A 13,431-nucleotide genomic window follows, 5' to 3' on the forward strand; every position below is an offset into this window, starting at 1 on the left:
TCACAGTCTCAGTGGAAAATGAAGAGCCTATCTTTTCCATAAAGCTCATGGTCTTCAGGCTCTTAAATGTATTTTCAGAGAATAGTTCACTATTTAGATGTAATGCTCACATTTATTTGTATTTAATTCTCATTCATGTGTTTCAAGCTGTGCATCTGGTTACAGACATTTCTTGAGAGTATCCACTGTTAATTCTTTGGAAGAGATACCGGCTTTCCATACACATCTCAGCACAATTTAAGAAGTAAATACTCATTTATACTATGACCTAGTACTGGCTACCAAAGCTGCACTGCTGTGCTGACATGGTCAGAACAGGCAGGATGAATGGGGTTCTGCTGACTGACTGGATGTGCACATCTCAGAGATCAGTACTATGTTCTTGGAGAAGGGCACTCGCTAGCTACGAGGATATACAAACCTTGCTATGGGGGAGAAACATACTTGTAGTGATCATCATCAACAGATGCATGTGGGTTTGAAGTTTTTATGCACAGACCCAAACAAAAGGAGATAGGCTCCTTTTACTAGGCAGAATACTAGATTTTTTTAATGTAAAATGTAACTGTTTTTTCATCTAATATTGAAAATCAACAGTCACAATCACTGAGTAAGACAAGATGAAGAATCTGAATTGATCATGTAAGAACTACTAGTGACGAGGTTCACCTCTGCAAAATAAAAAGGAGGAAAACGCTAACCAAAGAAACTGAAGAATTAGCCAGCTGTAACAATTCGCTGTGAAATATTACCATTTTCTGTATTTTCCCTAAAATCAAAGTAAAAGGAAAAGTTAAAAGTCACTTCAATTTTCAAAGTAAAATCATCTGACTTTCATTTATTTCTAGGGCAATATTGCCAGTGGTCATACCAAGAGAAAACAAAGCCAGAATAGTGTTATGAATTACAGTAATTAAAGTTAACAAGCTGGGTGACAATCTGTTTACACAAAGCCCTGATCAGAGCAATCAAACTTAACTAAGGACATGAGCCTCTCTAACTTTAAAAGTAGACTCAGGATTTCCCATAGCTCATGAAACCACTGTCCCACTCTGATCTGTAAGCAGTTATTTTAAGAACTGCTTATTCTTAGCACCTACTATCCAGAATTCCTCCAAATAGATGATGCCATGACTGCAATGAGAATTTTTTTTTTTGAGATCCCTGCAATAGTAATTTGATGTTTTGATGAATAATACCTTGTTACTTATATACTACTACCGGTATTATGATTCACAGATACACTTGGTCCTTTCCGACCTGCAGCTACTGTATGTTTTCTATATACCCTCTTGACCCAGGTAATTCTTTTGGGTGACTTCCTGTAACCATGCCATAAATACTTCTAAAGTGACTCCTCCTGGTTTACATCTACCCACCCAAACTTTGATCAAGGAACACTCTTGTTAAAGGAACTGCTTCAGTCTTCATTATCTTAAAGTACAGCTGCTGAATCAATAGTAAATGAGAGGCAAAGATACCAATCCATATGACTTGACAGTATTTTATGAGGAAGGGGACTGAGGAAAGCTTTCTTTCACAATGGTACAAATGCCACACAGGGTTAAAAGACAAGGGCATGAGGAATCTCTGTGCTGTGCACATCACATAGACTGAAGATGAAATAATTCCTTTGTGGTCAAGCTGCTGTGAAACTTAAAGGAAGGTGATATGGTTGCCTGCTATGGGGTGGGGGGAAGAAGGGGGAGAAAAGGTCTTGAAATTCCAAAGCCTGTTGAAGCCATCAAAAGAGAAAGGTTTAAGTAGTAGCAAATAGCTTTTCACCTCTAGATCACTTGATTCATGTGTGTCACAGTCTAATAAAGGTCAGACTATGGCCCTTAGAAAGTAGGTGCTCATTAAGGTGGCATCCAGACCATAACACACAACCACTAGTGCGCTGACTACAGCAGTAGCTTGCTGAAGGCCAAGTGGCCGTAAAACTAAAAGATGTTTACGTCTAATCCAGGCTACAAAGGCCTTGGCTGAGGTTCTGCCATTTCACGGGCGTCCGTATGCAGTGCAAATACACAAATCCTTATTTCTCCTCTTGTCTCTTAGGTCAGGCTTGAGACAGTGGAGCATAGCATAGCAAGTTTACACTGTACCCAGAAAACACAGGCTAGAAAAGAGATCTCTGTTGAGATGCCCTATACCCCTGTATACTTTGTCCCAAACTTGGAAACAATTAACTTAAAGACCCAACAATGAGTGAATAAAATGAGGAAATAAAGATTAAAGGAATTATAGAGGAATTTAGCATTTGGAAGGCAGTATAACATGGTTAGATGAAGCTAGATCAAATAGAAATGAAAGGATTAAAACATTTGTGAGAGCTTTTGAAAAATAAAGTACACACAACAACTCTGCACTTGCAGGCAAATAAAAGAAATGGCATGTAGAATCATGCCTGAAAGATTAAAACTTCTGGTGGCAGAGACTTCAGTCAGTTGCATTTTAACTGGCAGCCAAGTTATCGAGGGAGACAAGCTGTGTGACATAATATCTAAGGCACTAAAAGCACCCCTTGAGAAATACAGTTTGAAGCCCCTAAAAGCCAGACCCCCCAGCTGATAAAGCTAAATACATGAGAGCAGTAAGAAAATGACCCATTTAAGAGCATAGTGGTTACTCTGACAACCCAGCATCAGAACAGCAAAGCTGGGTCAAAAGGTGGTCACTTACAGCTTGCACCACATCCAAGAAATAGCTTAATTCACAGACAGTTACATTCTACCTTCTATTGAAGAATAATAAATACTGGGCTGAACATGTTTGCTTGCTCAGTTTCATTTTCATAGCCAGGCTTAAGTCAGCCTGCACAGCAACGTTACATTTAAGGCAAGTGCTCTAAGAATTGCTGGTGTGGACACAGAAAACTGTTTCCCTTCTATCTGAGTATCTACAAGATGGTCCAGAAATCCACTTTGGAATTGCTTTTATAACACAGATTTAAGGCATTTACCCTTCAGGGACTACGAGCCCAGCAAGACTATTCATCCGTCTGTCCCTGGCTATTCTCTCCCAACAGCCTCCCAAACAGATCAGGAGCAGGTAGCACTTCACCTGCTTACACGTGTCATAAATCCACTCTGGGAAGCAGCTGGGCAAGCGAGTAGGTGTGGTCTTTGTGGTGCAGCACCAAGTGCCCCAGCAAAAAGCTTTGGCATCATTATAAGGATTTCTGACCCTATTCCAAACAGTACGTTTATCCAGGCTATTTGCCTGACCGTTACAGCTAAAACATTGAGCTATTTTCACAGACAGAGGAAAGAGTAGAATACCTTAGAAAAGGAGGAGCAATGTCATTTCCTTCCACATGCTGCGTCTCTGGAAACTTAGCTGGCAACTTGAACCTTCATTCTTACTCTGAGAGCAATCATTCCAGATGCACAAAAAAATGTCTCCTTTAGGGCTACTGAATTTAAAGCCTTGGTAGTTCAACTTAGAGGTATTTACAATAACTGTACTGGAGTAGTTATCCCTCTGAACTGAGCTCCTGATCAATTCTGCTGCTTCAGAGAAGAGAAAGGAGCAATAATAGAATATTTCGTACACTTTGCCTTAAGTACTATTAATGTTTCCACAGCTCCTGAATCCGTTTCTTTTACATCTGCTGCCTACCACCTGAAGCAGCACCAATATACCTTTCCCTTGACACCAATAAAGATATTTGCTCCTGTTAGTTTACAGTGAAAGGCCGCCAAGCTTTCTGGAGTGTATCAGCACCGCTGCAGATATCCAAAGAAAACCAGCTCAAGGAGCACTTCTCTACAGAAACGTGCCACGGAAGTTTGAACTCTGCTCAAACTTATGAAAGATAAAAAGGGATTCTTGGCTATCTGGCAATAATTGGATTTCAGATTTGGTCATTCTTGCAGGTATTAAAATCAAAACAGGGCAAAAACTGAAACCTGTTTCTTTGGCAGCTCCAAAATCAAGCAAACATTCTCACTTTTTTCCAGCAAAATTTCAAAAATGACAATTTGTATTCCTCTCAATCTTAAATTCTGGTATAATTTTATATAATGATGGTAAAATAATTTTCAATTATTTTTACCAGAATAGATTTAAAGTTCAACATTAAAAACTTACTTCTTAAAAACCTATCAACTTTGACTTTTCCAGTCAGCTTTCGATTGCTGCCAGCCCATCCATCACAGTGCTAGTGGACTCAAGACACACTTTTGGGAAAAGTATGCACTAAAGAACCAAAATGCTCTTCACACATCAGCTCTGATGCTGAGCACAACAAAACCTCACCCACATGTTCTTCTCTGTTAACCACTTGCTATGTACCAACAAAGTAACTTAATAAAGATGTTTTTAAAAGAGAAGAAGGGGTCTGATGTTCAGTACTGCCACATCAGTGAGACCTCTTTTACTTAGACTGGCTTCCACAGTAATTCTTACCTCCCATTTCTGGGGCTACCAATCCCACTGTGCCAAGACAACTGAAACTCAGCTCTTCTATAAGCGTGTGCTGAGTAAACTTCAAAGTAAACACTGAAGATGTAACACAGCACTCAGCTACACAAATGGGAAGAAACAACCAGTGTTAAGACCAGTGTTGAGTCTTATTCTTAGCTAACTAACATAACTTCTCAGAAGATTCTTAAAACTTCTCAAAGGTGTTTAACCAGCATCAAGGAATCACCTTTTAATTAGCAACTTCAAAATAGACTGAAGATTGAAGATTAATCCTAACAATATCCTTAAAAACTAGTCAAACACTACTACACCTTGGGAAATCAAGGCAGAAAAGTTGCGTGATGTGTATCAACAGACAGCAAGTCATGGCAGAGCCCAGATTTAAATCAGGACTGACGGGAATTCTAGCAGAGCCTGCAGCACTGGTTTAAAACTTTACCGCCTACAGCTGTCCTCCCCATTCCTCCCCCAGAGGTTATTTTCCTCTCAGTCAGCAGAAGGAAGTGTGTCACCACATCAGAGTCATCCTAGTTCAGTCTGGCACACTACCTTAAATCAGCAACGAAGGTAAGTTTGTGCTAAGGTACCCAAACAATTAATTGCAAAAGCCAGCGTATGGGTGTAAGTTCTCCTCTTCAGGCCAGCAGTAGTTTCTGTGCTAAGGCAAACCTAGTGATGTCAAACCACTCCAATTTTCAGAACACAAGCTTCAGAGCCCAATTTTTGCTTACCTCCAACAGTATATATATTTTACACAGTATAACTTACAAGAGTTGGATTCCATTCTTGACTTCACATGCACGGTATCTTTACTATCTCAGTAAGGTAAAGAAATCTATCTATCATTCTGTAAGCCCAGAATGTGACTGGATGAGGAGCACAAGCTGCAGAATTTTCTTCCTGAGAAAATACAAAAGTCTTTTCTGACTCTAGTACCTGTGCCCGTCATGAGCTGGAGCCAGCCAAGCTGGACATCTGACCTCACCCACCGCACTCACAAAAGCTTCCAGTAACAAACTCTGTAAATTCAATCTTTACAGAATTCTGCCTGAAGATCATCTTACCTTCCCCTTTTCCTTCAAATCTGTGGGATTACTGTGAAGGCTTTCCAGATGCTTATTGACTCTTGTATCAATTTTCTTATCTCTGACTGACCAACAGACAGGGGGGAAGTTCTTCTATAGTTGTCTGTTACTAGTCTCCTAATTAGAGGACAATATAAACTTTGAGACACACTGTTTCCAAACATAAGGCAATCATATCACTTTCTAGTATTATTTATGGGTCTCAAAAGCACAGTAAATAGTTTGCAGACTGACTGTGCCAGTTTCATTCTTAAAACAGTTTACAAAGTAAACAATACACAACAGAATTCGGAAGTTTACCAATTGGAATGAAGATCATTCCCTCACCTCTTTGCTTTGTAACTCAGAAGGCACAAGCCTGATCCTTCTTAGCATGATCATATTATCATCTCCATCATAAATCATAAACTTTTTCTTCTTGTTGTTCTATACATTCTGTGTAAGCACTTCAGAGCAAGGCCAATTCTGTGCATGCTCCAGAAAGCATCATATATATTCTTTTGGCTGAAATTAGTTATTAACGACAACCTTTCACTTATGACTTATGACTAGTCTCTCTTCAAGGGAAGGATAAACCAGGCTTCCCTTTGTGAAGTACGTACCACGAAAACATGTAAACACAGTAAACCAGCTATTTTTATTCCATAAATAGTAATGAGATACATAAAGTTAAGAGAATTTATAAAAAGCACAGGAGGAAAAAAACCTGCAACGTCCCCCTTTTTTTCCCTTCAACCTCTTCAGCAAAGATCTATTCAACAGCTGCAATAATGTTCACTGCACAAATCAATAACCTTGCTGAAGCCATGGGAAAGTACAGTTTATTAGCTGTTCAGTAAGGAGACAGAAACACAAGGATGCAGCAGCTCCTCTGCCAGAAGAGTGTGGGATGCAGAAGAGATGTGACAGCTTTGAAGAATCTCACTGCAAAATGTGTTCTCTCTAAGTGTATAGTCTAAGATTTTGTGCTTAGGCATGTTATCCACCAGGCTTTCTTCTCTTCAGTGATGGATCTAGTTTCTCACTAATATAATCATTTTCCCAATATACTGTTGCCAGAAGGAGCATGTCCTTTAAAAAGAAAAGCCTGGATTTGTTTTGTTGTTGCCATTTGTGATTGGTCTGACAGTCTGTGTCTACAAGGCTTCCTAAGGCAGACTGCCCTGGCTTCAGCACTCTCAGTCTCTCAATTTATTTCAGAACAAGAAGCAGTAATATATTTGGGGCTGCTCCTCATGCGTTAATCTTCAGGAAAGCCAAAAGGGAATAGGAGCGAAAGAAAGAATGAGACAAACTAAGATAAATAGTAACAATAGTACTTAGCATTTCTACCTGCAGAAGCACAAAGGGCAGAAATTGGCCATTTGATCTTCACAATATCCTTCTAACACAAGTATTCTCATTTTACTAGTAAGAGAATTCTGTGCATTCATTGCCCTGGTTTTTACTGCAGGGTCTGTTCCCAGAATTCCCAGGTCCTTGTCTAGTGGCACTATCTAAGGAAGAGTGTAAGACAGGGGCAGATCCAAACAGGGACTATTACAGCAAACTAGTAAAAAAACCAAACCAAACCAAACAAACCCCCCAACCAAACCAACCAAAAAACAACAGGAAAAGAAAACCACAAAAGCCATGGGATTAGATGGATGCATTTGAGGATGCTAAAGTTACTGGTTCACATCATTGTGAGTCTGCTGTCAGTCATCTTAAAGGTCAGGGAAACCAGACGAGGTTCTTGATGACTGGAAAAAAGCCAAATGTCATGCTTATCTTCAAGAAGGCCAAGGAGGAAAATATAGGGATCCATAGGATGTTCAGCCTAACCTCAGTCCCAAAGAAAATATGGAACAAATCCTTTTGGAATTCATTTCTAGCACTTGAAAAAAAAAAAAAAAAAAAAAAAAGGAGATGACTGAGAAGAGTCAGCACAGATCTAATAAGGGTAAACAATAGTTAGCCAACCTAATTAACAGCTGGCTAGAAAGCAGCTTTTCATAAAAAGCACTGGTGGTCCTCAGAGACAAGAAGCTGAACCCAAATCAGCAGAGTGCTCTGGCACTGGTGAAAGCTAACAGCACACTGGGATGAGTACAAGCACAACCAACACACTGAGGAATGTGATCACTTGCCTCTGTTTTGGCATGAGACTGAATCTGGAGCACTGTGTCTGGTTTTGGGCTCCCCAATTCATGAAGGATTTACTGGACTGACATACTTGGAGCAAGTCCATCAGAGGACAATTAAGATGCTCGGGGGCTCGAGCACATACATTATGAAAAGAGGTTGAGACAGCTGGTTTCCTCAGCCTGAAGAAGAGAAGTGCAATTTAGATGATGTCTTCAACTACCTAACGAGTGAAGACAGAGCTGCTTATAGAGAAAACAGAGCTGGACTCAACTCAGAACTGCATAGCAAAAAAGAACACTACAGGCAATGGACATCAGTTGTGGAAAGAGGAGTATCAATCAGACATAAGGAAAAAAAATCTACACGATGTCACGGGCATCAGGAACAAGTGCCCAGAGAAGTTGTAAAATCTCCCTTCTTGGAGATGTCCAGTCAAGTTTTGAACAAGACACTGGGTAGCCAACTTCAGTTAGCCCTGCTTTCAGTAGGGAGTTGGACCTATGACCTCCAAAAGCTCTAACTTATATTATTCAGTAATTGTAACTGAGGCACAGAGGCAATAAATTACTTCAAGTCTGCCTCTGGTCTTAATTATGTTAACCCTAAGCCCTAAACTCAGCATTCTGGGCTATTTATTCCATTCCCTAACTGCTGGGGAATCCCTACATGGTATTAGGGTTAGGTAGGTTTTGGTTAAGCAGGTTTTCTGCCTTCTTGCACAAGTTAAATTATAAATTTAAAAAATGCAGTGCTGCACTCACATTATCCAGTGGCACTCCAAGCAAAATGTGCAAAGTCCAAGTCTGCTGCTATGTCTGTTATTCACATCCAATACTCAAAATGAATTTATTCATTACTCACTAATGATTCACTTGCTGACAGTCTCAGTCCAGTTCCTAGGGGACTGAGTTATATCCACAGACCTTCAAAGCAGATGTTATATAGCTTTTTCCACAAAGGTGCTAAAGTGAATGGCTAGGGAGTCTCAACTAGGCACTTCATCCTGCCTTTCAGTCTTTCTGAAACGACGGGTTAAGGCACAAACAGCAGACTCCAAGGCTGTCAAGTCCTAGACTTCTATGAGCAGTTTTTTCTTTTCCTTTATTAATGCAGTGTCTGAGGCAAGCACATACAACACCAGAATAGTAATAGCCTCAAATTATAGGTCCCTTTGCAAATCAATTCGTACCAACACATTTTCTCATCTAAGACATTTAAACATTTGGAGTCTCTTGCACATGGAACAGCAGCTGAGGTCCCCAAGGAACAACTCAAACTGCTCTCACTTTCTGGAATAATACCACAGACAAAAGTAAACAAAAATAATACCATCCATCTGAAGCATGAGGCAGCATTATATACAGAAGCGGCCTGTAATTATAAAAGGAATTGGATAAGGCTAATAAAAAAATAGATTGACCAAATAGACACAACAAAGCACAAGTTCACACCCCTTTCCTTAACTTGGTAAATGATTCACTCTGAGTCAATAGTAGTAGTCAAGTCAAAGAAAGAGCCTGCTTCCCAAGCTGACTTGCTGTTTCAATATCATCATAATACAAAACAACCTTCCAGCTCCTTGTCTGAGACTATGAACAAGCAATCAGGCAGTCTGGATGTGAGACAAAACTGAGATCAAGCTCATACTAGAAAGGCATTTGAATATACTCTAAGTGACTCCAAACAAGAGCCTTTACAGTTTCCGTACTTTGGTTCTATTATCTGTAAAATAGGGGCAATGAAACAGTATGAAACTTCACACATAAATTAACCAATTTTATTACACTAGATCCAACAGCACTGAAGGAGTGGATGAGGCTCTCAGAACATCCCATTGCAACTTATGACTGCTGTCTCCCCTTCGCTTGTTGTGCATGCACCTCCCTTAAAAAAAAACAACTTAGCTTCATCTTGGAAACTTCTTAAGCACACTGGAAAGCTGCTATTATGTCCAGGTAAGTTCTCGCTTCTTCAGGCTGAGTAAACTCAGCTGTCTCAACCTCTCTTCACTGATCATGTTGTCTAGCACAAGCATCTTGATAACCCTTTCATGAGATCAAGTTTATCAACATCTTTCTTGTACTGCAGCCCCCAAAACTAGATGTGATATTCCAGATAAAGTCTAAGAAATGCCCAGTTAAAAAGAATAATCACCTCCCTCAATCTACTGGCCATGTTTCTGTTGATATTGCCCAATCATCTGTTGGCCTTCATTGAAGACACACTGCTAACTCATGCTTAGCCTATCGCCTGAAAAGATCCCTGAGTCTTTTCCTTTTTTAGCAGAGCTGCTCTCCACCCAGTCAATTCCCAGCTTGTGCCACAGCAGGGTGTTAGTCCATCCCAGGTGCAGGCTTTATTGCTTGTCCTTGTTGAATTTACTAAGATTCACATGAGCATATCTCTCTGGCCAGCTGATGTCCTCGGAAAGGCAGCCCTGTTCTGGGGCACAGCCCTTAGTTCACTGTGGTCCATGAGCTTGAGGAGGGTGCATTCTGCCTCCTCCTCCAGGTCACTGATGTCTGACAAACTACGTCTGTAACTAGCATCTATGTAGAGGAGTACAAACCATTAACAACTACCCTTCGAGTCTAATGACCTCATCAGTATTTTCCCTTATCTAGCAGTCAATCCACCTAGATTATAACATCCCAGTTTGGATACAAGGATGTTGTGGGTGTCTGTCTCGAAAGACTTCCTAAAGACAAGGTGCAGGATATCAACTACTCTCCCCTTATGCAGAGTTACATCATAGTCATATTGTTCCTGATAACTTCACAGTTAGAACAAACCCAACATTCCTAATAGAGAAACAGTGCTAGAAAAAGTATTTCTAAAGGAAAAGTATTAAAACAGATAGGTCCTAGTCCTACTATATTTCTATGTAAGGCAATGGGAACTGAAAGCACACAGCACCTTGGACAACCTAGCAGATTGGGGCAAAACTGGAAGCATTAGATTCAGCCTGGCAAACATACAATATTCTAATGCTCATTGGGAAAGCATTCGACAAACAGAGAGACTAACCCACCCACAAGTCATAGGGGATGGAAAATTAACCTCCGATTCCAAGAGTAATACAGCAAGAAACAAAGATCAATGAGGTTTGGCTTGTATGTCAACCTCTAGTCAGCGGCTGTGATGATGTTCTACAGTAGTACAAGAAGAAATCTGTCCACAAATACAAGAATAGCCAGCGTGCCTACACTGTCAAATCAAAGCTTAGTAACTTGTCTCCAGCTGAGACCAACAGCTGGTGCTTAGAGTATAAAACCAGGGCAAGTATGCAGCATTCCTGCCTTGAATACTCCCCTAACCTATAGGAATTTGCAGCATATGGGTTCCTAGAAATAGAAAGGCAACTTTGCTAAATGACTTTGTCTAATTGCATCTAATATACAAAAATCTTCTTTTATTTACAACTACAACAGTGAGTTCCAAACTTCAGTGATATACTGCATGAAAAAAACCCTGCTTTTTTGAGACTATTTCTTGGTAATAATTTCTACTTACTGTCTCATGCAATTTTAGATTTCAAAGAACTCTAGTGCATTCTTCTTCAGTGTGGAAAAGAGAAGACTAAAATCATAATCTGCTTAGCTGTTTCCCAAAGGGATGTGGTTCCAAACTCCTGTTCCAGATGCCTTTTCTAGTTCTGCTGCAACAGGACCAGAACTACAGTCAGTATTAAAGATGAAGCAACAGATTTACAGAGTGGCACAAGAAGGTTTTTATTTTCTTTCTTAGTATTTTTCCTAATAATTTCTATCATTCAATTTTCCTTCTTGCCTGCTACTGACCTGTGAGACGAAGGTTTTCACGAGGCCATCTTGATTACTTCACAATCTCTTTCTTCAGTGAAAAATGCTAGTTCAGTGACCAACACTACACACATAAAGGCTCACTCGCATCACACTCATTTGCATCACCTTGTATTTATTGACATTTCATTCTGGCTACAAGTTTTTCCACTCAGTCTCTCAATGTTCCAAGATCTGTCTACAGCTCTCTGCAGTTGGCATTCACTGCTGTGATCTCAAAATAACTATGTCAACAAGCTTTCTCATTTCTTTGTATGCCTCATTTTCTAAATCATTTGTGAACACTGAAAGTCATGCTAGAGACATACCTAGCATCTGAAAGACTTCTTTCCATGTCTTTTACTCAGGAGCATATAAAATCTTTGGGATTGCAACAGAATGAAGGAGTCAGCACTGCACTTGTACACTTTGCAGGCCTGTTGTGGAACATACATGAATAGTGACTTTTAGCAACCTGACATGAGCAGAGCCACAGTGCTTAAGTGGGAGGAGAAACAGCCCAACATAAAAATAAAAGTAATAGTAGTCCCACCGCTAATACAAGCCTCCATTTCTTTTTTCTATAAAAAGAAATTTTTATTTCTGATTGGGTTTTTTTTATAAAAAGAAATACCATTTTGTCCTAGTAACAACCGATAGCAAAAATTATTGTTATGGTCTGGAAATTATTGTATTACTTTGGTTTTACAGTCCCATATGGTCCTGTCACTGGGGGCACTCTGGAAATGAAAGTGTTAAGCAGGAATGGTGGGGAGTTTTCATGGATTAACCAGACTTTTCTGGAAGAGACACTATCAGTGAACGGTTCTCCTTCCATACGGTAAAGTTGTGCCAACTAACAGAGAATAAAACAGTCTACGTGCAACTACGCAGAGGTGAGGCAAGGCGACCCGCACACCGGGGCACGGGTGCTGCGCAAGGGCTGGAGAACGGGCGGGGGAGCCCAGCCCAGCCAAACCGAACCAAACCGAGCCCAGCCTGGCGAGCGAGCCCAGCCACCGGGGTGACTCGGGCTGGCGCACACACACATTTTCTGCAGACTGTCTTGCATTTTTGTTCTTGGCAAACCAGAGCAGCTTGGGAAATATTTGCAGGTCTGGCTATTTAAGCAGGAGCAGCCTAGCAGGGAGCACGCAACAATCACTCAAGATTGGCTCACAGCATAACTGCTGCTGGAGGAAAAAAATCGTTTCCATAATAACTGCTTTGCAGCATACCAGCTACGCTTTCTATAGCATTTCACCACCCAGCTGAATTACAAAAAAACAAGGGCAAACATGCTATTTTCATACCTTTTTTTTTCCCCAAGCCTATTGACACATGGACTCTGCGACAAAATGAATGCTACTGAAACCCAAAAATATCTGCACTGAATATAAATATATTATGAAATAGCTTTTAAACTCTGCCCTAAAGCACTTTCTGATTGGCTGCCAATGATGTCACACATCCATAAAGCCCAATAAAACGCATGGGTTAACAACTCTCATTTCTGTGTATGAACTCCATGCAGCAGGAGCACAGACCAGGCAGGCAGTTAACTGCATCGTCTCTCAGGTAGTTAAAATCCTGCGACCTCAGGCCTCCCTGTCAAGCAAGCTGCACTGCTGTCCCTGCTCACAGACTGATCTTAACCATACGTAACTAATCACTGTTTACTTGGGAGAGAAGCCTTCCTAAAGGATACAGTAAATCACTGTCAGTTTGTAGGTATTAAAGATACACTCATGAATATTCAGAGCAATTAGTTTGGTCTTATCTAGCAGTTGTGATCTTACATTTCAAGTCAAAGCTGAACTAAGTATGATACCTTTTCCAAACAGGAACTTGAACTTCAGTCGTCTTTGAATAAACTGTTATTACAGTAACATTTTACAAAAGCCCTAACAAAACTAAAAAAATACAAATTTTACAAAACTCAAACACTAATGCCAGAAATATCAACTAAGCCTTTAAAACATACTATT

The 13,431-nt window shown here is 40.3% G+C and overlaps 1 protein-coding gene across 1 annotated transcript in view; it reads right to left on the reverse strand.

The window, feature by feature from the left end:
• Window positions 1-13,431, reverse strand: part of BCAS4 (breast carcinoma amplified sequence 4) — a 45,302-nt gene that overhangs the window by 3,663 nt on the left and 28,208 nt on the right. The gene's annotated exons all lie outside the window — the stretch shown is intronic.

This window comes from Strix uralensis, chromosome 18 (genome assembly GCF_047716275.1).
Source record: "Strix uralensis isolate ZFMK-TIS-50842 chromosome 18, bStrUra1, whole genome shotgun sequence".
Lineage (NCBI taxonomy): Eukaryota > Metazoa > Chordata > Aves > Strigiformes > Strigidae > Strix > Strix uralensis.